The sequence below is a fragment of the Podarcis muralis genome, chromosome 11 (genome assembly GCF_964188315.1).
Source record: "Podarcis muralis chromosome 11, rPodMur119.hap1.1, whole genome shotgun sequence".
NCBI lineage: Eukaryota > Metazoa > Chordata > Lepidosauria > Squamata > Lacertidae > Podarcis > Podarcis muralis.
Window position 1 is genome coordinate 60,357,319 of NC_135665.1, and position 20,943 is coordinate 60,378,261.

Genomic DNA, 20,943 nt, shown 5'->3' on the forward strand with positions numbered 1-20,943 from the left:
TTTCAGGGTTCTTCCGCTGCTTACAGATTGGCATCAGTTATTAGCACCAGTTATTGTTGCTCGTGAAGTTGAATAATTCCCCACACGTGGTTTAGAGGAAGCGGAAATGTTTTGTTTTTAAAAAATACTTCGGCTACTACCACTACTACTAATGGATGTGCATTTGTCACAAGCTCAGTGGTTTGCTTTTCAAAAGAGGCGAAAGGAGCACATTTACAATCTAAGCCCAAATTTAGAGTCAAATTAACACCACTTGAACTTTGTTCATGTCACTTGCTTCATTTATTTTATTTTCTCAATTGAGCAGAAATAACAGTGCATTTACCTGCTAAGTCTTGTTTCTTCCTGAATTGCAGCAAGATAAACATGGCTGGCTCAGACAATCATTTTCACCCATGGCAGCTGTTTGTTTGTTTTTAATAACAATTTTTAAAAATCCCGATCGTTCACGACCTGCACAATGCATGGATTGATTCTGTGTTTACTAACACAGAGCTCCTCCTGGTGATAGGTTAAAACATTTTTATTTATCATTTTTTAAAAAAAATTCTGGCTTTGGGGCCATTGGCCTGATTCAGCAGGTTCATCTTAAGATATTATGAGGCTGGAATGGGACACTGTCCTGTCAACTTCAGTCTGCCGTCAATTAGTGCCTGCCTGCCTGTCTTCTCACAAGGAGTTCAGGTGGTGGAGCTGCCTGTCATCTTGGTCCTTCATAACTTTTGTAGAACTCAACAGCAAAGAGGAGGGGTAGAGGAAAACTAGAACTTATTGGCTCTGGTTGTCATTGGCTCTGGCTCTGGCTATTGTTGACCTCACTCCTTTCCACCCTATGACTCCCAATGGGCACCAGCCATCGTTGTGAACAGGGATGTGTTATTTCTGACTGCCAGAAGCTATAAGAGAGGAGGTATTGCTCTGCTCATCAAGCAAAGACTTAAGGCCAGAGATTTCAAACTTTCTGTCCAGTTCAGGGATTTCAAACTTCCTTCCAGTCAGAGAGCTCAATGTTGCAAACCTCCAATCCTTTGGTTTTTACTTGTACGGGGTTCTAAGCATGTACAGATCCAAGCGGCGCATGAAGTTAGATCTCAGGTGCCTAATTCGAGCCCCAGAGTCTTCCCCAAGAAACAGTATAGCACCTTCATTGCAGGTATGAATTTGGCATAAGATTCTCCAGCAAAGAAAACAGTCTGCTTAACCAATCTTTTAAGGAGCAAATCGAGATGGCTTTCGGTGTATATATTCACAATCAGTTATTCAAATCTTGTGCATGCACCAAGTTTCTGAATCTCAAATGACACATTAAATTGGATGCGCCGGTTGAGGGAGGTAATTAGCATACGAAATGGCTTTCCCGAGACTCGTGATGGGGTTGCTGAGCTTATCATGGAGGAGATTTTGACACGATCATGACAACCTGCTCTCAGCAGTTCTTCGGTTTTTCCATCCACTACCCGTTCATCTCTCCCCCCCCCCCCCCGTGAGACATACATTGTTAGCATTCTGCTTCCCCTGCCCTGCCATATCCGTGGGACTGGTAGTGTTCGTCGCTGGATGAAGCCTGTTATATTCTTACGGCGCTTTTGTTTGATGCAAGAAAGGAAGATTGCTCCTACAACACTGAGGAATGCTGTTTTTCCCCTCTTGTGTTTCTAAAATGTCAAGCGCTAAGTGAGAACTGGATGACGAAGACTTAGACACTTTGGTGGCATGAATTCCCTTTGCTAAAAAAAAAAAAAAAAAGTTTGCCTCATCACCCTCTGCTTTCCTTCAAAATTCCTACAGATACTTTGATCTCTCATAATTGCCTCAGATTTGCCTGTAGCTGAAATTTGGTAGGAATTTAAGAGATTTTTGTTTTGTCAATCTAATCAAAAGTCGAAGGGCCGCGGGTGGCGCTGTGTTTTAAAGCCTCAGCGCCTAGGACTTGCCGATCGAAAGGTCAGCGGTTCGAATCCCTGCAGCGGGGTGCGCTCCCGTTGTTCGGTCCCAGCGCCTGCCAACCTAGCAGTTCGAAAGCACCCCCGGGTGCAAGTAGATAAATAGGGACCGCTTACTAGCGGGAAGGTAAACGGCGTTCCGTGTGCTGCGCTGGCTCACCAGATGCAGCTTGTCACGCTGGCCACGTGACCCGGAAGTGTCTCTGGACAGCGCTGGCCCCCGGCCTATAGACTGGCCCGTATGGGCAGGGGTACCTTTACCTTTACCTTTAATCAAAAGTCAAATCACCCCCCCCCAAAAAAAAAAATGCTCTTGAAATTCTTGAAGAATGAAAAGGCAAAGCCATTTGTATCTATGACACGTGATGGGAGGAAGTCCAGTGGCCCTTATAGGCTGTGATTTCACTGCTCTCTTATTTAAACATGAGAGTTAAAAGGCGCTGCTGGAAGAAATGATAATAGCATTAGAGGTCTATCTCAGCAGTATCAGTTAAAAATTGAGGAGAAAGACCAGTTGATGCCAACATAGAGAACTGCCCATGAAGTTGGGTGCATTTCTCCCAGACGTTTTTAAGCCCTGCTTCCTTCATATTCCCTATCAGCTACACTTGAGCCACTTCCCGATGAGGTGACTGCACTTCACACCTATGGATGTGTGATAATACCACTTTGTGGAATGGGCCAGCCACTTAATTACTGAAAATGGCACACAGTTGCTGATGGTTGAGAAAAGCAGATTCATGAGATTGGTCAGTCCAAGTAGCTGCAATAGACATACACAAACTCGCCACCAAAATGGGATTATAGCATATGGAAATGACATCCACATTGTTAGGCAGAGGAGCCATCTCCTGTAGCTGATTGAGGGGGCCCCCATGCAACGCCCTGACATTGCGAGGAGACAGTGGGCAGAGCTGAATGCCCTCTGAATATTGAGGGGGCCTGGACCCCCTCAATGCCCTCAAAAAAAGCATTGGGGGGCAAAGCAGCTTTGGCCCCTAGGAGCCAGTGCCTATGCTGTTGGGTTCCATGTGTGACCCCCCAAAACACACACACACACCCTTCAATTTGTGCTGCTATAGATTCTCAGGCTGACCTTCCACTTTTGCATATACTGTTTGTGGTGGAGGCTGTGTGGATAGGCTCTCAGGATGTAGAGTTCTGATGGAATTAGGGATGGTTGAGAAATTCAGTGCAGTTCACATTTTAAAGCAAGCCTATCGAATTTTCACTTCCCAAACAACATGTGAGGCAAAATCCAGATAAGCTCTGAAAACTGCCCTTGCCTGATCCTCCACCACCCCATGACGACTATTTCAATGTTGTTTTTTTAAACATCACATGTCAAAATATTTCAAAATTCCTTCCCTGCCTCCCTCTCTTTCGGTGCCCCTACTTTGCTGCTGCCCTAAACGCATGCTTTGTCTTCTGGTTATTGGGGAATCCAGCACTGGACCCCACAGAGAACTGCTGGCAGTCAAAGTAGACACCACTGAGCTAGATGCATCAGGTCTACTCTTATCTAAGGCAACCTCGTTTGCACATAACTAATTTAGTGGTTAATGTAATAAATAGGGAGACTCCAAGTACGACTTCAGACAGGTAAAAGGTAAATCATTTTTTAAAATTAAAAAAGGCACTCCTCATTCTTCTCTTCTTCATTCTCCCCCAGGATTCAAAAACACATTTCATACAAACTTTAGTAGGGGGCGCTGTGTTTGGGTTGCAATCCTAACTCCGCTTATCATTGGGCTGAATATAACTTACTTCTGAGTAAGCATGGTTAGGATTTCACAGTAAAGGACTTTTCCTGGTTCTCAAAAGGAGCCAAGTTCTTTATGCCTTTCAGTGAACAGAGGGGAAGCCCCTTCCAAACTCATAAATAATGAATAGGTAAAGGTAAAGGTACCCCTGCCCATACGGGCCAGTCGTGTCCGACTCTAGGGTTGTGCGCCCATCTCACTTAAGAGGCCGGGGGCCAGCGCTGTCCGGAGACACTTCTGGGTCACGTGGCTAGCGTGACGAAGCTGCTCTGGCGAGCCAGCACCAGCGCAGCACACGGAAATGCTGTTTACCTTCCCGCTATAAAGCGGTACCTATTTATCTACTTGCACTTAGGGGTGCTTTATGCCTTTCAGTGAACAGAGGGGAAGCCCCTTCCAAACTCATAAAGAATGAATATGTATCTATAAATTCTCTCCCCCATTTCAGGATTCGTTTCCTTGGGGAAATAATAATGCAATTTGGCAATGGGTGAGCTTTTTTTTTTTTAAAAAAAAAAAGTGGGATTGTGTATGGAACTAATGTTTGCCTAATTGTTTCTGGCACCTGAACATGAGATGAAGCCGGTGAGATCAGACATGCCAAATGGTGGAGTGGGAGCATCTAATGGACGAATAGAAATAAGTTTCTGGTGTTCTTGTCTACACAGATAAAGGAAGCGAGGTGGCTAGAGCACATAACGATCCTGGAAAGTGGTTTTGACTGGATTCCAAAAACTAGTTTTTCCTTCCAATAAACTGTAATCAAACAGCGGGAATCTTTCCTCGGCTAGGGAAACCGAGCTTTTGGCAGAGCAGAAGAACATAAGAACAGCCTGCTGGATCAGACCGATGGCCCATCCAGTCCATCATCCCTGTTCTCACCGTGGCCAACCAGATGCTTGTGGAAATTCTGCGAGCAAGATTTGAACACAAGAGCCCTCTCCCCTCCTGTGGTTCCCATCAACCTCCAACTTGCTGCCTCCAACTGTTGAGGCAGAACCTAGCCATCATGGCTAGTAGCAACTGATAGCCCTCTGATCCATGAACCACATCAAGAAGCTAAACACAAAATATGAACAGGAAGGTGTCATGCAGTGTCCATGGGAGGCCATGCCTGGAGACACTGTCTGCCAGAGCAGGGTCCACAAGAACAGCGGATGAAGTTGGAGTTTAATCTGCAAGCTGAAGATGTGGTGCTTGATAATGATGCTGAGCTGGCTTTGAACTGATTGCAGTTCTTCGTGACCCTTGATATACACCGGGAAGCTTAGTTTAGTCCGAATCAAGTATACACTTCAGGAGTTAATGCTAAATACATTGCTTCTGGTGCATGAGCCACCATAGCTCATAGAGGGCCATGGGGATTTGTGCCCCATGCTTTTTATACTCGTCTCCCCAGGGGGCACATTGGTGGCCAGATGTGGATTTTATTTCATCTCCCTACACCACTAACAGGACGCGGGTGGCGCTGTGGTCTAAACCACTGAGCCTAGGCCTTGCCGATCAGAAGATCTGTGGTTCGAATTCCCATCATGGGGTGAGCTCTCCTTGCTCGGTCTCAGCTCTTGCCAACCTAGTAGTTCAAAAGCACACCTGTGCAAGTAGATGAATAGCTGGCGGGAAGGTAAATGGTGTTTCCGTGCGCTGCTCTGGTTTCTCCTGAAGCGGCTTAGTCATGCTGGCCACATGACCCGGAAAAACTGTCTGCGGACAAACGTTGGCTCCCTCGGCCAGTAAAGCGAGATGAGCGCCACAACCCCAGAGTCATTCATGACTGGACTTAACTGTCAGGGGTCCCTTTACCTTTACACCACTAACAGCAAAACAAGCTTGCTCTATTTTCCATGTGGCAGCCCTGGGCATATTTAAAGGTGACTATCTTAGCACTTCTTAGTCTTCTCTTTCCCGGGCTAAACATACCAAACCCCCTCAAGTATTCATCAGAAGGCTTGCTTTCCAGACCCTTCACCATCTTTAACCATATGGCATCAGGGCAGTGGCGTAGTGTGGGTTGTCAGCACCCGGGGCAAGGCAAGTAATTTGCGCCCCCTAACCTGTGGATTTGCGCCCCCTAACCCGTGGATTTGCGCCCCCTAACCTGTGGATTTGCCCTAACCCCAGATGTTGCACCCGGTGCGGCCGGCCCCCCCTGCACCCCCCACGCTACGCCACTGCATCAGGGGATTAAACAGGTGGCTGCTCCTGAGCAGTCTCATTAACCAGTTCTAGTTTGCCACCTCCTGCTATGCATGGAAAGGGAGGACCATATTTTATATATGTATCGTTTATTTAGTTTTCAAAATTACACAGAATTATATAGAATCATAGAATTGTAGAGCAGGAAAGGGACTACAAGAGTCATAAGGAACATTAATAAACTGCAATGAAATATCCCAATAATTCCCCTTCCTCTCCCCCTCTTTACCCTCAGAGAGGAATGGGGCAGTATTTTTAAATTTAACATGCTCCAAAGTCCCACAGGGGTGTTCAGAGGACATCACATTCCAGAATTATCAGTTGAGAAGTTAATGCAGGAATACCAAGTTTCTAGCAAGTCATCTTCCTCAGAGCTTTCAGGCTTTTAGTAAGCTTTTCCATTAAGGCTTTTGTCCATACTTTCTGCCTCCACAGGGATAGAAGTTGATGGTCCAGATTTTTCCAATTTTGAGCAATCAACTGTCATGCTGCTACGAGTAAGAATATAATCAGTGCTTTATGCTGTGAATATTTTTCATCCTGATGGAAAATAGACAGTAAAGCAAGTTGTGATGTACACTGGACTGTTGGGTATGTGAGGAGACTTATTTCCATAAAGGCTCCCGACCAAAAATGCTGATCTGGATCTGTGGATGGGGACCATTTCATTCCTTGCCTTAGGCAGAAAAATGTTTTGGGTGAACTTGGTTGCACTTGATAACTCTCCATGTCTTTATGGATCTCTTACTTTCAAGACTGAAAACATGGAAGAAGAAGAAGAAGAAGAAGAAGAAGAAGAAGAAGAAGAAGAAGAAGAGGAGGAGGAGGAGGAGGAGTAGTAGTAGTAGTTTGGATTTGATATCCTGCCTTTCACTCCCCTTCAGGAGTCTCAAAGCGGCTAACATTCTCCTTTCCCTTCCTCCCCCACAACAAACACTCTGTGAGGTGAGTGGGACTGAGAGACTTCAGAGAAGTGTGACTGGCCCAAGTTCACCCAGCAGCTGCATGTGGAGGAGAGGGGAAGCGAACCCGGTTCCCCAGATTAGGAGTCCACTGCTCTTAACCACTACACCACAATGGCTTGGATTGTGGTCTTGTGTTAGCTGAGGAGGCTCCCTGATGGCAAACAGGTATTCTTTTCTTGGTGGAGCTAATATCCTTCTTCTATTATTGCTTTGTTATTCCACCACCACCTCTTACACTAATCAGCCTCCTAAATCTATGTCCCTTTTACTTCCCGTGAAGTCTTTTTCTAAACCTCTGTGTTTGTGTTTTCATCTTAAGATTCTTGGTTTTATCCTACTTAATGCTTTCTGCCTCTGACTTGGCAGACGTCTTAGCAGCAGATGAGCGAAGGAAGTGTCATGTTAAATTAAATGATGCTGGTGCAGCCTCTAAGGGCGTGGGGAGCCAAACACAACCCTGCGACAGCCCATCTGAGGCACAGTAGAAATCCCCAGGGAATGTCCACTGTCTAGGATTATGGAGTGTCCATGTATTGATCGTCCTTTTCAACGTTATTGAACGGATGTCTTCAGCAAATCACAGAACGTGTATTAATGTCCAGGGACAAGACAGGGGCTGTGCTTTAAATTTCCTAAAATGCCGGAGGTGGCTCAAATCCTCGCAAACTTCTTGCTGACTTTGAGCTTATAGAACAGCAACAGTAACAGATGCTCCCATACAGATGTCATTTGAGGCATTGCCGACAATAGACAATTTGCCTGTCCTTTGTACTAACAGTTTAGTGCTGGTCGGATGTTAGTCTGAACCAGTGGTGTAGCGTGGGTTGTCAGCACCCAGGGCAAGTAATTTGCGCCCCCTAACCCGTGGATTTGCACCCCCTAACCCATGGATTTGCCCTAACCCCAGATGTTGCGCCCGGTGCGGCTGGCCCCCTCTGCACCCCCCACGCTACGCCACTGGTCTGAACACACACTGAGGTGGGAGCAGGATCGCGACTTCTTACAGCCACTGCCCCACCCTTACTTCCTCTGTGCATTCAGCATAATCAGGGGTCATCAAACTTTTTTAGCGGGGGGCTGGCCCACTGTCCCTCGGACCTTGTGGGGGCTGAACTATATATATATATATATATATATATATATATATATATATATATATATATAGTGGGGGCTGAACTATATATATATATATATATATATATATATATATATATATATATATATATATATATATATATATTGGGGGGGAGATGAACGAATTCCTATGCCCCACAAATAACCCAGAGATGCATTTTAAATAAAAGGACACATTCTACTCATGTAAAAACATGCTGATTCCCGGACCGTCCGCGGGCCGGATTTAGAAGGCGATTGGGCTGGATCCGGCCCCCGGGCCTTAGTTTGCCTACCCATGAGCATGATTTTATGATTTACCAATATTTTATTTGTTCAGTTTCTCTTCTGCACAGTGATCCGAGCATGGGCTACATAATAAAATCAAAATATGCAATGTAAAATCACTGAAAGCATAAAACAAAAACTAAAATTCAGAACAGGTGTATAGGAAGCTTCTTCTTCTTCTTCTTTTTTTGACTGAACCAGATCAATGGTCCACCTAGCTCAGTATTGTCTAACCCTGATTGGCAGTGGCTGTTTGGAGTTCCAGGCAGTAGTCCCTCCCAGCCCTACCTGGAGATACCAGGGCGTTGAACCTGGGGCCTTCTGTGCATGCAAGGCAGATGTTCTACCACTTAGCTACAGCCCTTCCATTCACATCCAATAATGCAGCAATGGTTCTGAATACCAGTTGCTGGAACCCAGAGGGCAGGGAGTGTTCTTGTGCCCAAGTCCTGCTTGCAGGCTTCCCATTGGTGCGTCTGGTTGGCCACTGTGAAAACACGATGCTGGACTAGATAGGCCTCTGGCCTGATCCAGTAGACTCTGTTTATGTTCAAACTGTCGGACCTCATAATCCACCCCTACACCACCAGTGTATGTGAGAGGTAGGTGTCCAAACTGAAATAGTGTTGTGCTGAAATCTGTTCTACAATTTATCCAAAATTTTCTTGCTCTGCAAAAGGGACTTCTCAATCCCAATAATTCTTGGGGTGGAGGAGAGAGAGAGCAATGCCTGTTTAAATGCTTGGAAGATGGAGCCCAGGACACCTCAGAGACCCTCAGTGTGTTGTTTACTTGGACAAAATTGTTCGTATTTGTATCTTGCTAGTAGTCACAACTGATGCAGTTGGGTAAATAGGTCTGTACCAAGAATGTCTACTTGTTAAGCTAAATAGTACAGGAAGGAGAAGGAGAAGGAGAAAGAGAAGGAGAAGGAGAAGGAGAAGGAGAAGGAGAAGGAGAAGGAGAAGGAGAAGGAGAAGGAGAAGGAGAAGGAGAAGGAGAAGGAGAAGGAGAAGGAGAAGGAGAAGGAGAAGGAGGAGGAGGAGGAGGAGGAGAAGGAGAAGGAGGAGGAGGAGGAGAAGGAGAAGGAGAAGGAGAAGGAGAAGGAGAAGGAGAAGGAGAAGGAGAAGGAGAAGGAGAAGGAGGAGGAGGAGGGTGGCATGACCTATCACTGGTATCTTACATTAAGGGTGAGCCTATTTTGAATACTGGTGGGGTAGGGGAGAAAAGTACTACAATTTCATGGGAAATTGATGTGAAATTCACTAGGCCTTGCCCCCAGATTTATTCAGGTCCTGCCTCTGAGTCAAGTCAACCAGGATTTGGGCTGACCCCAAATAGGGATCCAAATCAGGAGTGGGAGTAGGGCATGCATATCTCTAATATTTCTGTACATAAATATATGCACATTTTGAAAAATCTCGGTTCCTCGAGCTGTCCTTGGCTCTTGCTCCCAGTATGGAGATTGCAATATAACCTTCCCCAAGATTCAGGTTTGATAGCACTGAGGCTTGAAATGTGGAGAAGGTTCAGGGAGGCATATGAGAAGATGGGAAGGCTAGGAATCGCACCCTATGCCATCCTAGCCGTTCACCAGCCCATGCCAAGTAAGTTTTGTGCACTGCTAACAACACGACAAGGGACGCGGGTGGCGCTGTGGGTAAAACCTCAGCGCCTAGGACTTGCCGATTGCATGGTTGGTGGTTCGAATCCCCGTGGCGGGGTGCGCTCCCATTGCTCAGTCCCAGCGCCTGCCCACCTAGCAGTTCGAAAGCACCCCCGGGTGCAAGTAGATAAATAGGGACCGCTTACTAGCGGGAAGGTAAATGGCATTTCCGTGTGCTGCGCTGGCTCGCCAGATGCAGCTTGTCATGCTGGCCACGTGACCCAGAAGTGTCTGCGGACAGCGCTGGCTCCTGGCCTCTAGAGTGAGATGAGTGCACAACCCTAGAGTCTGTCAAGACTGGCCCGTACGGGCAGGGGTACCTTTACCTTTACCTTTTTAACAACACCACCTTCACTTCTGGGTTGTTTTTACTAAATACTAACTTTTTATTTGCTCTATATATTTCTATTGTAATTTTTTGCATTTTTTATTGTGGACAATAATCTCTTTTATTGCAGGGGATATCTATAGTAATAACCATGCCACATAAAGTCCGGTTTATTTTTCCAAAGTAAAAAAAAAAAGGTCCATTAGTGTTCCCAGGCAGAATGATGCTTTTCTTGTGACTTCCATGTTGACTGTAGTTCAAATGATGACCTGCGTGGCTTTGCTCCAAATCACAAAAAAGAGTTTGCCTGGGTCACACTCAGTGCTATTTCTCTAGAAAGAGAGGTGCTGGAATTCACCACGAACACCTCCCTTGTTCTCTCATAATAGCTATGGCGCCCACCTGAGAGGTGCCAGAACTGGGTTCTGGCTGGGGGAAAAAACATAGTCACACTGGACATCGCACAGGTCATGGAATCATAAAATTATAACATTGTACAGCTGAAAGGGATACCAAGTGTCATGTACTCTGAAATATACTCCGAGTCCTGTAGAGATTTCATGCTCTTTATTGCAGCTTGTAAAACAGTGATTGAATTGCCCCCCCCCCCAAACCTCAGACTTTTATATACATTATTTAAGCAATGAGTCCCATCTGATTAGGTGTTTCCCATGCTCCCATGGCAGAGATCCCATGAGGAGCCTCACTGCAGCATTCTGCACCCACTGGAGTTTCTGGGACAGCTTCAAGGGCAGCCCCATGTAGAGCGGATTACAGTAGTCAAGCCTGGAGGTGCCTGTCGCATGGATCACTGTGGCCAGGTCGGGGCGGGAGAGGTAAGGGACCAACTGCTTGATGCAGCGAAGGTGGAAAACTGCACAGACCCATGCTTTCTGGACATGGGGCATGGGACGAACTGATGTGTGGACAAGCCAAGAGATGGTCCAACGTCAAAACACAGGGAAATCTGAAGAGCAGCTTGGTGATGTGGTAAGGAAAGCTCATGGAGAGATGTTTTGAAGCACTCTTTGTCACAGGTAGCTGTGTTGGTCTGTCATAGTCGAAACAAAATAAGAAAATTCCTTCCAGTAGCACCTTAGAGACCAACTAAGTTTGTCATTGGTATAAGCTTTCGTGTGCATGCATGTATCTGAAGAAGTGTGCAGACACATGAAAGCTCATACCTTATGCTGGGGAGGCCTGGCCATGCCAGTTAGCCAAGTGGCCAATCAGGTGGCTTGGGGGGCGTGGCCTGGGCCAAGTTAAACCACGGCGCAACGCTGAATCATCCCTTTTCAGCCTTGCTCCATGGATCTCCCACCCTCCCACCCTTTGTCCTGGTTGGGTCATTGGCCTTGCCCTTCGGTTGGTTGCCGTTGAGCAGCCTGGTAGGACTTCTTCCACTTGGCAAATTGGCACTGGCCACTTGGTTTTTGCCTACCTCATAGCAATCCTCACAACTTTGTAAGGTTAGGTGGTTAGGCATTGGAATAGCAATGTGTGGGGGAGGGGAGGTGCGGCCATCACCTGCCCCTCCATGCTCAAGTGTATTCCGTTAAAGGAATCCAGGGGTGTGGATCTTGTCCAAAGCCCAGGGAGGTGCTAGGGCCATGCCATGACCCCAGCAGGAACCCTGAGGGGCTCAAGTCAATCCACATCAGCAGGGTCCCCCTACTGGTGGTTTACCCTTCCCAAACTCCCTGAAACTCCCTGTGTATCTGAAGAAGTGTGCATGCACACGAAAGCTCATACCAAGAACTAACTCAGTTGGTCTTTAAGGTGCTACTGGAAGGATTTTTGTTTTGTTTTGACTATGGCAGACCAACACGGCTACCTATCTGTCCCTGAAAGGAGTCAGATATGCCTAAGCCAATACTGCTCACATTCTATAACCAATAAAGTTGTGGCCTACATTTTGCCCATTAACATCAACCTAAAATTCGGTGTCCTTGTGTCTTTATTCTCATGGGGTGGCTTGGGGCTTTGACACACAATTGGGTATCCCACGGATTGACATTTGTTCTGGTTGGTCGCTAAAGAGCAGGTTTTCTGGGGGGAAATGGCAAGACAAAGGCCAGGCCTTTGAAACCCACAGGGCAAGCGGAGGTTTGGACAACTCTGAGTCAGGAGCTAGCTGTCTGAGCTGAAGATCTGCTGCATCTCTTAGCAAACTATCAGTTCTGTGCCATGGTTTCCTTACTCTCTTTCTTTCTTTCTTTCTTTCTTTCTTTCTTTCTTTCTTTCTTTCTTTCTTTCTTTCTCCCTCTCCTTCCACCCTCCCTATGCTGATGCCATCCAAATGGTGGCAATGGGCAATAAACCAGTTATACAGCAGGTAAAAACACGGCAATAAATAAAAAAATTAAAAGCTGCAAATCCATGGCTTATAATGCATATTTTATGACAGCCCCACCTCCCCTCCCCTTTACTGAGTTGTTAAAATCTCTATAACCCCTTGATGTATGTATGTTTCCTTGAGGAAGGTGCTCTGGTGCTCGGAGGCAGGGTAAGTAGCATGTGATATGGCAGCTGTAGGGTAACAACCTGTTTTCCCATAAAAAAGACAGAATAAATGGGCACATAAATTCGATATAAACTGTCAACGTGGCAGCTATGCTAACACCAGCTAAGCTCCTGCCCTGGAGCTCTGCTAACGTAGGCACCTTCATTTTTCAAACAATACACTCGAATTCACACAGCTCTGGGTGTTGGCAGTGCAAAGGCAGCAACGCTTCTGGACACTTCCGCTCCTTTTTATTGGCACGCAGCATTTTTGGGGATCAAAGCAGGGCAATTGCTCGCAACCGGGCTGCACAGTCAGAGGCAATAAAAAGTGGCAGCGGAGGCTCGAAAAAAAACTCATCTCATGGCCCACTCCAAATCTCACGGGTGACGCTGTGGGTTAAACCACAGAGCCTAGGGCTTGCCGATCAGAAGGTCAGAGGTTCGAATCCCTGCGACAGGGTGAGCTCCCATCGCTCGGTCCCTGCTCCTGCCCACCTAGCAGTTTGAAAGCACGTCAAAGTGCAAGTAGATAAATAGGTTCCACTCCGGTGGGAACGTAAACAGCGTTTCCGTGCGCTGCTCTGGTTCGCCCGAAGCGGCTTAGTCATGCTGGCCACATGACCCGGAAGCTGTACGCCAGCTCCCTCGGCCAATAAAGCGAGATGAGCGCAACAACCCCAGAGTTGTCCGTGACTGGACCTAATGGTCAGGGGTCCCTTTACCTTTACCATGTCCCACTCCAAATCTCATCCCCTGGGATGCAAATTCAATACAGGCTGGTTTGACTGGAATGGTGGAGGCTAGCTCTCAGCAGATGTTTGCTGTGGCTGAAGAATAGTTTGAGAGCATGCTGGATCAGGCCATTGGCCCGTCTAGTCCAGCATTCTATTCTTACAATGGCCAAGCAGATGACTGTGGGAAACCCACAAGCAGGATTTTAGCACAAGAGCCCTCTCATCATCATCATCATCATCATCATCATCAACAACAACATTTTATTTGTATGCCACCTTTCCATACTTAAAACAATGCTCAAGGGGGCTTACAACATGACAAGATTTACATAATTACCAACATAACAAAATAACAAATAAAACACATCAATAATATATATATATATATATATTATTTATACGCGGGATGCGGGTGGCGCTGTGGGTAAAACCTCAGCGCCCAGGACTTGCCGATCGTCAAGTCGGCGGTTTGAATCCCCGCGGCGGAGTGCGCTCCCGTCGTTCGGTCCCAGTGCCTGCCAACCTAGCAGTTCGAAAGCACCCCCGGGTGCAAGTAGATAAATAGGGACCGCTTACTAGCGGGAAAGTAAACGGCGTTTCCGTGTGCTGCGCTGGCTCGTCAGATGCAGCTTGTCATGCTGGCCACGTGACCCGGAAGTGTCTTCGGACAGCGCTGGCCCCCGGCCTCTTAAGTGAGATGGGCGCACAACCCCAGAGTCGGACACGACTGGCCCGTATGGGCAGGGTTACCTTTACCTTTACCTTTACTATTATTTATACCCCGCCCATCTGGCTGGATTTCCCCAGCTACTCTGGGCAGCTTCCAACAGAATATTAAAATACAATAGTCAATTAAACATTAAAAGCTTCCCTAAACAGGGCTGCCTTCAGATGTTTCTAAAAGTCTGGTAGTTGTTTTTTTCTTTAACATCTGGTGGGAGGACGTTCCACAGGATGGGTGCCACTACCGAGAAGGCCCTCTGCCTGGTTCCCTGTAACTTGGCTTCTTGCAGCAAGGGAATCGCCAGAAGGCCCTTGGCGCTGGACCTCAAAAAGTACACAGCCAAATAGAATACAATTTTCACATAAATCATGAAATCTAAAACTAAGAATACAGCATGAATATCAATCACAATTTAAAATGATGTAGATAGAAAATAAAAGCAATTTATAAAACAACAAAAACAGAGCCCTCTCTGCCCAGCAGCAGCAGCAGGAGCAGCAGCGGTTCTCTATGGAGCCTGTCAGGACCTGCCCTAGGCCAGGTGGGGAGAAGCAGGGCAGGGCCCTTCAGGCTCCCAGCAGGTCAGTCCTTTCCCCTCCTGCAGCTTCCAGCAACTGTTTTTCAGAAGCATTGCTGACTGTGGAAGCAGAGCATAGAAATCATGGCTACTACCATCACCTCCTGGCAAAAAGAAGGGGAAGAAATGGAGGCAGTGAGAGATTTTACTTTCTTGGGCTCCGAGATCACTGCAGATGGTGACAGCAGTCACGAAAATAAAAGATGCCTGCTTCTTGGGAGAAAAGCAATGACAAACCTAGACAGCATCTTAAAAAGCAGAGACATCACCTTGCCAACAAAGGTCCATATAGTTAAAGCTACAGTTTTCCCAGTAGTGATGTATGGAAGTGAGAGCTGGACCATAAAGAAGGCTGATCGCCGAAGAATTGATGCTTTTGAATGATGGTGCTGGAGGAGACTCTTGAGAGTCCCATGGACTGCAAGAAGATCAAACCTATCCACTCTGAAGGAAATCAGCCCTGAGTGCTCACTGGAAGGACAGATCGTGAAGCTGAGGCTCCAGTACTTTGGCCACCAGATGAGAAGAGAAGACTCCCTGGAAAAAAACCGTGACGTTGGGAAAGATTGAGGGCACAAGGAGAAGGGGACGACAGAGGACAAGATGTTTGGACAGTGTTTTTGAAGCTACAAGCATGAGTTTGACCAAACTGCGGGAGGCAGTGGAAGACAGGAGGGCCTGGCGTGCTCTGGTCTATGGAGTCACGAAGAGTCAGACATGACTAAACGATTAAACAACAACAACAACCCACTGATAGTCCTTTCCTTCATGAATTTGTTCTAGTCCTCTTGCCGTCATCTACATTTGTGGCCATCTCTGCCTCCTGAGGCCGTGAGTTCCACAGTTTAATTCTGTGCTGCATGAAGAAGTGTGTTTTTCTCTGTCCTGCATCTTCCACCACTTGGCTTCTTTGGATGACCACAAGTTCTAGTGGAGCAGAACAGAGCCATCAAAAGTTAGCAGCCATTGTGCATCACCAGCTATCCCTCTACTCTACACAATGCTGGATATTTCTCACCATGAATGCTTCGCATCTTGAAATGTTATCCTGAATAAGCCAAGATCTGATGCTTGTGTCAAAGCAAACACAGGTGGGAGGGAGGCAGGAAGGGTTGGGGAGATGTTTTCCTAGCGAGGAAAGCAGAGAAAGAGTGTCAACAAGAGATGAGGGGGGGAAATCTAAAGCTTAAAGGTTAGCTTTTTAAGCTGCTGAAGTTTAGAAAGACTTCTCTTTGTGAAACGGCTCACAATAGGAGCCAAGTGTCTTTGCCAGGAAAGCTGAGTGACCTTTTCAAAGTATTAGGTATTGTTTATTTTGATTTGGAGAACTCGGTGTGTGCGTGTGAGGGGGAAGAGTGAGACGGGAGAGTTTTTGTTAGCCCGGTGAGCCTGTCTCCCAGCTTTGGACTGGACCTCCAGAAGGAGTTGGCTCCCATTTCAATGGAATGTATGCTTTGTCTTTTGCATAAGCAAATGGCCATTCCTTAGTCCTAGAGCATGCACATTTTGTAGAGAAGGCCCAATGTTCATTCATATATACTGGTATAGATAGCTAGATAGCTAGCTAGATAGATGATAGATGATAGATGATAGATGATGATAGATGATAGATGATAGATGATAGATGATAGATGATAGATGATAGATGATGATAGATAGATAGATAGATGATAGATAGATAGATAGATAGATAGATAGATGATAGATGATAGATGATAGATAGATAGATAGATAGATGATAGATGATAGATGATAGATGATAGATAGATAGATAGATAGATGATAGATGATAGATAGATAGACAGATAGATAGATATAGATAGATGATAGATAGATAGATAGATAGATATAGATAGATATAGATGATAGATAGATGATAGATAGATAGATAGATAGATGATAGATGATAGATGATAGATAGATAGATGATGATAGATAGATAGATAGATAGATGATAGATAGATGATAGATAGATAGATAGATAGATAGATAGATAGATAGATAGATAGATGATAGATAGATAGATTGTAGGGGATGAATGGCAGTGAGATGGAAAAAATTACAGTCAGTGACAATCAGAGCTTAACTGTTTGTTACAAAAGAGGCACACAACCCTTTGATAATTATGGTAGAATGTCAATGGGAGCCTCCACATGCTCATTTTTTTTGGGGGGGGGGGAGAATGACAACGCCAGTAATACAAATATACTAATCATAACCTGGAGTGCTGTGGTGAACGAGAGGGGAAATTTCTGCTCTGGGCAGCCCCCATCCACTCTACTGAGAAGAGAGTGTGCTGAAGGCACAGATTGCCAATACACTCCCTGCTTTCAAAGGCTCCAATTTGAGAAATTGCCTGTGGGGGAGAAGCTACACAGAGAGACGCTCGTGCAATGTTCTGTGGCTGGGTCCCTCTTGTCAAATACTAACTGTCATTGCAGTTAAATGTTAAATGCCCTTTCAGGTCCCCTCTCCCTAACACTGCACCAAGAGTGGTATCATTCCATTAGTACAAGGATTTACACTTGCACAACAGAACTTTGTCCTCTTCCCCCCGCCCCATGGACACCCCATTATGCCCTCCTGAAATTGGGGTAATCCCTACAACAGATTTGAGAGGAGTACAAGGGGAAGAATGGGTAAGTTTATTGCTTACTCATGTAGTACAACTTTGGGCACAACCCTGAATGTACAAGTGATGTTGCTCTGACACTGTGATTCATGCTCTCCAGCTTAAAGGCAGGTGGGAACACAAAGCAGGGCCTTTTCAGCTGTGGCACCACCTTTATGGGATTTCTTGAACCCGGCTCAGCCTTGGCTACTTATGCTGTGCTGCTGCTTCTAGATAAACGTTTCTCTGTGCATTTTATCGCTGTTGCTGCTTTTGTTTTTGTATATTCTTGCTATTCTTCAACTACTGTTAATGCACATATTTGAAATCCTTGTGAACTGCCTTGCCAGTCCCTTTGGGACAAAAATAAAATAAAAATGGCAGGATATGGCAAACTAGGTGAACAGCTATGGGAAATTTAGGGGAGCTCCATCAGTGGCAGCCAGCTGCGCCACAGCCCTAACATCCTTTTGTATATTACAATATAGGCTGTCATCTTCTTTTCCTGTAGACTCAACATCCATTTGCTTTGCTCTAATTAGAAAGGCATTTAAAACCCACATCGGTCATCCAGGATAACTTGTGCATCTGCGTGATTTTTCTACCATGGCATCTGCAACCGCTGTGTAACTAAAAACTAATAACTTCATTTTTAATTAGTTGAATACATGGCCCTGCGCTATAACCTCTCCATTGTTCCCTCTCCAATCTATATTGTTATTAACTCCTGATTTCTCCTAGCGGGTCTTAAAATGCCGTTCCTCACTCGCTCGCTCACTAGCACACTTCCCCACAAAATTGCATCCAATAAAAAGGCAAAAGAAATGTCTAAAGGTGATTTGAAACACAGTATGAGCAATACTGGTTTTATTCAGCCATTTATTTTGTAGCGTCATTATCAGGGAGTGCGGTCTGTGCGCGTGTCTGTCTGTTTCGAAACCCACTGCTGGGGGGGAGAAAAGTTGTATATTTTAAAGGAAATGGTCATATTTTCTGTCTGACTGCCCCTCGAAAATCATTAAACTATGAGTTTAAAAATAGGAGACCCACAACTATTGCCTGCCGCTTTGCTTTTGTGTCAAAACAGAGCGGAGTGATTATAAAGGGAGCACAATCTATTTTGCGATCCCGGCATCCCGTTCCCTTTAAAGCCATAATGCGCAGTAAAGGCAGATATAAAAGGACACCCTCAGAGCAAGTGTTCTCTGCATCACAGTGGTCTAACCAGAAAACTCAGAGAGGGAGCGCATAACCCTTCATCATAAATGTCAGAGATAGAGCGGCGTCCAAAATGCATTTAAAGAAACTTTTAAGCCATTGGAAAGCTGACCCGCAGACCACCATAAAAGACTGGGTCATGTCGTTTACTGATCCTGTGTCTCATAAAGCAAGTAATAGCCTACAGCTATTCCACCTCAAGCTGTGATCCCATCACTTCTCATCAGGCTGGAATCTTACCTGAATGAGAGATCTCTGGGGATGCCCGCAATCCGGAATGGGGCTGATCTATACCACAACCGGATATCAGTTTTATACTGATTCACCTTCCATGGTTTCTTTCCAAAGAATTCTGGAAACTTCAGTTCTGTGTGGATGCTAAGGAATCAGGGCACCCACCCATAGCTGTCAACTTTTCCCTTTTCCCTTTTCTTGCGAGGAATCCTATTCGGAATAAGGGAATTTCCCTTAAAAAAAAGGAAAACGTTGACAGCTATGCACCCACCCCATCTCGCAGAACTACAGTTCCCGAGATGCATAGAGAGAACAATGAACTATTGAACCACACTGAAATGTGCAGTGCATCCCATGTGGTTTTTTTAAGCAGGTGCATAGGGAGGGGGAGAGAAGACAGCTAAAAACTGGAATTGACAGTCCAGAGTCCTTACATATCACATCTGTATTCCACTGTTCCTTCAAGACCTTGGAGCAGTGCAGATGGGGACATGGGGTTATAAATGCTTAAAGCACAACCAAGTCATCAAAACAGCAAAGGAGACTTGCTGGATCAGACCAAATGTCCAACAGATCCTGCTTCCCACAGGGATCAAGAAGAAATGTCTGAGAAGCCCACAATCGGCTTATGAAGGCAGCAGACCTTGCTGGTCTGTTGGCTTTCAATCCTCAGTTTTTATCCTATTCATCAGAACATTATATCAGTAGACACAGGTTCCATTTAGAATCATAGACCTGGAAAGATCAAACCTGCTGATGATGCAGGAAGTCTTCAACCCTGGTAGGTGACCATCAGCCTCTGCTTAAAAACCTCTAGTGAAGGAGAATCTGCCACCTCCTGAGTCTGTCTGTTCCTCTGTCAAACCACATACCACAAGGAGGTTCTTCCCAAGTTGGAGCTGAAATCCCCTTTCTTGACTTGTGAATGTATTTGCTTGAGTTCTACCCTCCAGAGCAGGCTTCCTCAACCTCAGCCCTCCAGATGTTTTTGGCCTATAACTCCCATGATCCCTAGCTAGCAGGACCAGTGGTCAGGGATGATGGGAATTGTAGTCTCAAAACATCTGGAGGGCTGAGTTTGAAGAAGCCTGCTCCCGAGCAAAAGAAAACAAATTCCCTCCATCATCTGCATAACAACCACTTCAAATAATTGAGGCAGTAGTGACTGGTGCTCAATGAGAGTGGAACACAAGAAGACCAGCAGTATGTGGAGTCAAGAGGCAACAACACAGAGAGCCACCTCCTGGCTGGCTGTAGGAAGGCAGGCAGGGGGGCTGGCTGAAGTTGGTGGGACAGTGCCTCATTTGTCCCAAGGGACCAGTCACCACTGACCTGAAGATCGCTGCTGTATCGTTTCTTAACCATCTCTTCTCCAGGCAAACCATTCAACTCATTCTCATACTCCAATCAATACTCAAAGGACTTGGTCTCCAACATCTATAGGTAATAGCCATGGATAAATACACCCTTCTCAACAGCTTCTGAGACTCCTCCTGCCCTAGGATGTTCCTCCTTTAGTAGAAAGTCTCAAGCCTCTGCTTAGCATTCAAGAAAGTGGCTACGTATCTCTTGGTGTATTAGCAAAATGATATCTGGTTTCTTATGGAGAGGGTCCAATGTTAAATTTGCAGCATCTCCTGGGGATTGAAAAATGACCTTTCCAGATAGACCCAGAAAATTATTCCCACCTGAAGTCCTGGAGGGTTGCTGCTGATACTCAGTGTTGACAATACTGGGCTAAATGACCAAGGGTCTGCTTGCAGCTTTTGATATGATTTTGAAACAAGACCAGGGACTCCAAAAATATAAAGAGAAACTCAATACGCAAAGGATTACAGAAGCTTCTGTGGGGCAGATTCATTTCACGTGAAACATTTGTGGAAATTCCACTGAGAGCACATGCACACTTCTTTTGTCCCACACTTTCCTCACAACACTCGCTGTTTACCACTGAATCGGAGCAAACATGAATTGGGTTTTTGGTGGATTGGCATTGGTTCCAATTCATGGGTAAAGAGTGGATTTTCTCAGGGAAAGCAGTGCCTAGAAATCTTGAACCTGTAACTGGAAAGCACGGG